We start from the raw sequence: 5,000 nt of genomic DNA, 5'->3' as shown, positions 1-5,000 counted from the left end.
ATCAACCGATCAACTAATCAACCAGATAATGAGTTGTCCCCTACCTCCTCCTTAGCGGAGTTCAGCTGCAGCTCTGCACTGTGTTTCTGGACGTGGCAGTACTGAACATATCAACCGATCAACCAATCAACCAGATAATGAGTTGTCCACCTACCTCTTCCTTGGCTGTGTTGAGCTGCAGCTCTGCACTGTGTTTCTTGACGTTGTAATACTGCACCTCCACCTCGTGGGTCAGCTGCAGCCAGAGCTGTAGGGCCTCCGGGACGGACCAGTGAGCCATCATGTCCTTCTCTGCCCTCTTTAACGCTCCACGCACCTAGACACACACACACAGTCACACACACACACACAGTCACACACACACACAGTCACACACACACACAGTCACACACACACACAGGAGAAGGGATGGGTTAGAGACTTCGATTGATGGATGGATTGACCGTTTTCACCAGCCTTTACCCAATGATGATAGTGTTTCCTACACTGTGGACTTGCTTCACACTGGAGATGGAACTGGTTACCAAATAGCATGTGTTTGGAAGATCAAAGGCGGTTAAAGGCCCACTCCTTAATTTGAAAAACCACCAAACAGCCCTGCCACTTGGTTTGCTATAAAGCTGAAGGCTGGGGCAGGAGAAATGTAACTTAAATTGGACACAAGGACACAAGGACACAAGGACAACCCTACCTGCTCCAGCTCCTCCTCTGCACATCTGAGGCGGCTCAGTTTGGGTTAGAGTTAGCTTAGGTAAGGTTAGGGTTAGCTATGGTTAGGTTATGGTTAGCTAAGATAAGGTAAGGTAAGGTAAGGTAAGGTAAGGTTAGGTTAGGTTAGGTAAGGTAAGGTAAGGTAAGGTAAGGTAAGGTAAGCTAAGGTTAGGTAAGGTAAGGTAAGGTAAGGTTAGGTAAGGTAAGGTAAGGTAAGGTAAGGTAAGGTTAGGTTAGGTTAGGTTAGGTTAGGTTAGGTAAGGTAAGGTAAGGTAAGGTAAGGCAAGGTAAGGTTAGGTAAGATAAGATAAGGTTAGCTAAGGTAAGGCAAGGTAAGGCAAGGTTAGGTAATGTTAGGTTAGGTAAGGTAAGGTAAGGTAAGGTTAGGTAAGGTAAGGTAAGGTAAGGTAAGGTAAGGTAGGTGGTTAGGTTAGGTTAGGTTAGGTTAGGTTAAGTAAGGTTAGGTTAGGTTAGGTTAGGTTAGGTTAGGTTAGGTTAGGTTAGGTTAGGTTAGGTTAGGTTAGGTAAGGTTTGGTAAGGTTAGGTTTGGTAAGGTTTGGTAAGGTTAGGTTTGGTAAGGTTTGGTAAGGTTAGGTTAGGTTAGGTTAGGTTAGGTTAGGTCAGGTTATGTAAGGTAAGGTAAGGTAAGGTAAGGTAAGGTAAGGTAAGGTAAGGTTAGGTTAGGTTAGGTAGGGTTAGGTTAGGTTAGGTTAGGTTAGGTAGAGTTAGGTAAGGTAAGGTTAGGTAGGGTCAGGTTAGGTAAGGTAATGTTTGGCAAGGTTAGGTAGGGTTAGGTTAGGTCAGGTTATGTAAGGTAAGGTAAGGTAGGGTTAGGTAAGGTAAGGTTATGTAGGGTTAGGTATGGTAAGGTTAGGTAAGGTTAGGTTAGGTAGGGTTAGGTAAGATAAGGTTAGGTAGGGTCAGGTTAGGTAAGGTAAGGTTTGGCAAGGTTAGGTAGGGTTCGGTTAGGTTAGGTTAGGTTAGGTCAGGTTAGGTAAGCTACTCTACCTGCTCCAGCTCCTCCTCTGCATATCTCAGTCTGCTCAGTTGACTGACGGCTCCAGCTCTGAGCTGATGGAGTCTGTATGCCTCCTCCTGAGCTCCCATGATCTCATCCCTCATCTTCTCCTCCAGGTTCTGTTTCTCCTCCGCCACGTTACGCTTCTCCTCCTGGGCCTGCTCCAGCCTGTTATCAGGACGGACATACACAGGTTAGCAGGACAAACACAGGTTAGCAGGACAAACACAGGTTAGCAGGACAAATACAGGTTAGCAGGACATACACAGGTTAGCAGGACAAACACAGGTTAGCAGGACAAACACAGGTTAGCAGGACAAACACAGGTTAGCAGGACAAACACAGGTTAGCAGGACAAACACAGGTTAGCAGGACAAACACAGGTTAGCAGGACAAACACAGGTTAGCAGGACAAATACAGGTTAGCAGGACAAACACAGGTTAGCAGGACAAACACAGGTTAGCAGGACAAATACAGGTTAGCAGGACAAACACAGGTTAGCAGGACACATACAGGTTAGCAGGACAAACACAGGTTAGCAGGACAAATACAGGTTAGCAGGACAAACACAGGTTAGCAGGACAAATACAGGTTAGCAGGACAAACACAGGTTAGCAGGACAAACACAGGTTAGCAGGACCAACACAGGTTAGCAGGACAAACACAGGTTAGCAGGACAAACACAGGTTAGCAGGACAAACACAGGTTAGCAGGACAAACACAGGTTAGCAGGACAAACACAGGTTAGCAGGACAAACACAGGTTAGCAGGACAAATACAGGTTAGCAGGACAAACACAGGTTAGCAGGACAAACACAGGTTAGCAGGACAAACACAGGTTAGCAGGACAAACACAGGTTAGCAGGACAAATACAGGTTAGCAGGACAAACACAGGTTAGCAGGACAAACACAGGTTAGCAGGACAAAACACAGGTTAGCAGGACAAACACACATTATCAGGAACAGACAGTCATAGACACTCACTGTTCCTGTAGTTCTCTGAGGCTGAGCTCAGCACTCTGCAGACTCTCTAGGTCCTTCATCATTTTAGAGATGTGGACTTTAGAAGCTTTGTTCTGGACCTGGGAGAACCAGCAGCCTCCTACACCCATCATCAAAGAAACTATCAGCAACAAGTCCTTCATGTAGTTATGGGGTGGGACCTGGAGGAGGGGAGGGGGGGGAGGAGGAGGAGGAGGAGGATGGAGGAAGGGGAGGAGAGGAAGGAGGAGGAGGAGGAGGAGGAGGAAGGGGAGGAGGAGGAATGTGGAGGAGGAGGAGGAAGGGGAGGAGAGGATGGGGAGGAGGAAAGAGAGGAGGAGGAGGAGGAGGAGGAGGGTAATAAAGATGATTTAATTTGTATAGCGCTTTTCAATATAATCAGTGGACATTACTCCCTCTTAAAATATAAACCACACCCTCTTAACATCTAAGCACACCCTCTTAACATCGAAACCACTCCCTCTTAAAATATAAACCACACCCTCAACATCTACACCACACTCTCTTGGCCTCTGTGTGTGTGTGTGTGTGTGTGTGTGTGTGTGTGTGTGTGTGTGTGTGTGTGTGTGTGTGTGTGTGTGTGTGTGTGTGTCTGTGTGTCTGTGTGTGTGTGTGTGTGTGTGTGTGTGTGTCTGTGTGTGTGTCTGTGTGTGTGTGTCTGTGTGTGTGTGTGTGTGTGTGTGTGTGTGTGTATACTGTCTACACACGTATAGGAGCACCAAACAGCACCACGTCCAGAGCCTTGATGTTGAGTTTCTGTTTGTCTCTCTGGTCCAGGATCTTCAGCTGGCCACTCAGGAACGACGGCTCATTGGCTGCTATCCTGCACACATCCCAATAACACCAGCTCTGATTAGACGGGAATACTAAAGGGTTCAATATGAAGTGATCTGATTGGACCGTGTTTCTCTTTCTGCTGTGTTATTATTAAGTGTTTCAGCTGCATGGGATTTGGTTTGTAATTGTATAGCACCGACTCAAAATACACCAAATGGACATTGTAACTAGGGTGTGTTACCTGATTGGGCAGTAAGTTTCAGTAAAAGCTTTCTGATTGGCTGCGCCCACCAGGAAGTGACTCTCTGAGGTTTCTGATTGGACGTTCTCACCTGGGGAGGGTGTGCCGTTGACTCTGAAGTCTTTAAAGTTCTTCTCGTACTGAGGCAGCTCTACAAATTCCCTGAGCCACCTCAACACCTCATCCTGAGTCCAGTTATGGACTGATAGGGAGAGGAGGAGGGAGAGAGGAGGGGGGGAGAGAGAGGGGGGAGAAGGGAGAGAGAGAGGGGAGGGGAGGGGGGAGAGAGAGAGGAAGGGGGAAAGAGAGAGAGCACGAGGGAGAGAGGTGGGAGAGTTTGGTAATGAAGAAACTGTGAATTTCTAACATATTGCATAATCACACACACACACAAAGCGTACCTTCTGAGAACTTCCAGCCCCTCCACAGTTCTTCTATGGTGATGTGCTGGTCCTCTCTGTGAAGGTTGCTGTGTTTGTTGGTCTGCTGCTGCTTCATATCTCTATGATGAACTACACAGCCAAAGAGACACACACACACACACACACACACATACACACACACAAGCACATACACACAGACCACACACACACACACACACACACACACACACACACACAGGATTATGAAAAGCTTGCAGCTTAATATCAAAAGGAAAATGTCTAACACACACAGAGAGAGATCACACCCACACTACACAACCCCACACAAACACAGAACCACGCGTGTCTAACAAACAGTTCACACATCCTTAACCTTTCTATGTTTCCACATTAGTTGACGACTGTCAACTGTACCAATGACAGGGACCAAGACGTTTTAGTTTAGAGATGAAATAGGCTGTGTGTGTGTGTGTGTGTGTGTGTGTGTGTGTGTGTGTGTGTGTGTGTGTGTGTGTGTGTGTGTGTGTGTGTGTGTGTGTGTGTGTGTGTGTGTGTGTGTGTGTGTGTGTGTTCGTGTTCGTGTTCGTGTGCGTTCCACCATCTTGGAATCTATCCTTGGCTGTAATTCGATTCTTCATGTGACGGGGACAGGAATCTCAGCCACCCTCCCTCCCATCTCCACGGTAACAGCAACCCGATCCCATGGACCATCTAACCCTGGATGACTTCTGATGAGTTCTGGAGCTCCAACAGTCCAACATTCTACAGTTCTAATCTTTATTCTAAATGGGCTTTTAGTGTCTGTGGCTAAAAACAACTAACACGACAGGAATCATGAAACAGACAGACAGACAGACAGACAGACA

At 47.0% G+C, this 5,000-nt stretch overlaps 1 pseudogene across 1 annotated transcript in view; it reads right to left on the bottom strand.

The window, feature by feature from the left end:
* LOC311122404 (stromal interaction molecule 2-like) overlaps positions 1-4,249 on the bottom strand; it is a 16,125-nt pseudogene extending 11,876 nt beyond the window's left edge. The window contains exons 1-6 of the transcript in view: positions 4,153-4,249; positions 3,843-3,953; positions 3,439-3,556; positions 2,716-2,891; positions 1,720-1,897; positions 155-316 (exon numbers count right to left, since the gene is read on the bottom strand). The product of the transcript in view is annotated as a stromal interaction molecule 2-like (transcript). The remainder of the gene's footprint in view (positions 1-154; positions 317-1,719; positions 1,898-2,715; positions 2,892-3,438; positions 3,557-3,842; positions 3,954-4,152) is intronic.
* Between the last annotated feature and the right edge of the window lie 751 nt (positions 4,250-5,000).

Source organism: Coregonus lavaretus, assembly GCF_964263955.1.
Source record: "Coregonus lavaretus genome assembly, contig: HAP1_SCAFFOLD_714, whole genome shotgun sequence".
Taxonomy (NCBI): domain Eukaryota; kingdom Metazoa; phylum Chordata; class Actinopteri; order Salmoniformes; family Salmonidae; genus Coregonus; species Coregonus lavaretus.
The sequence above is the reverse complement of the archived record's forward strand: the minus strand, read 5'-3'. Positions and strand labels throughout refer to the sequence as shown.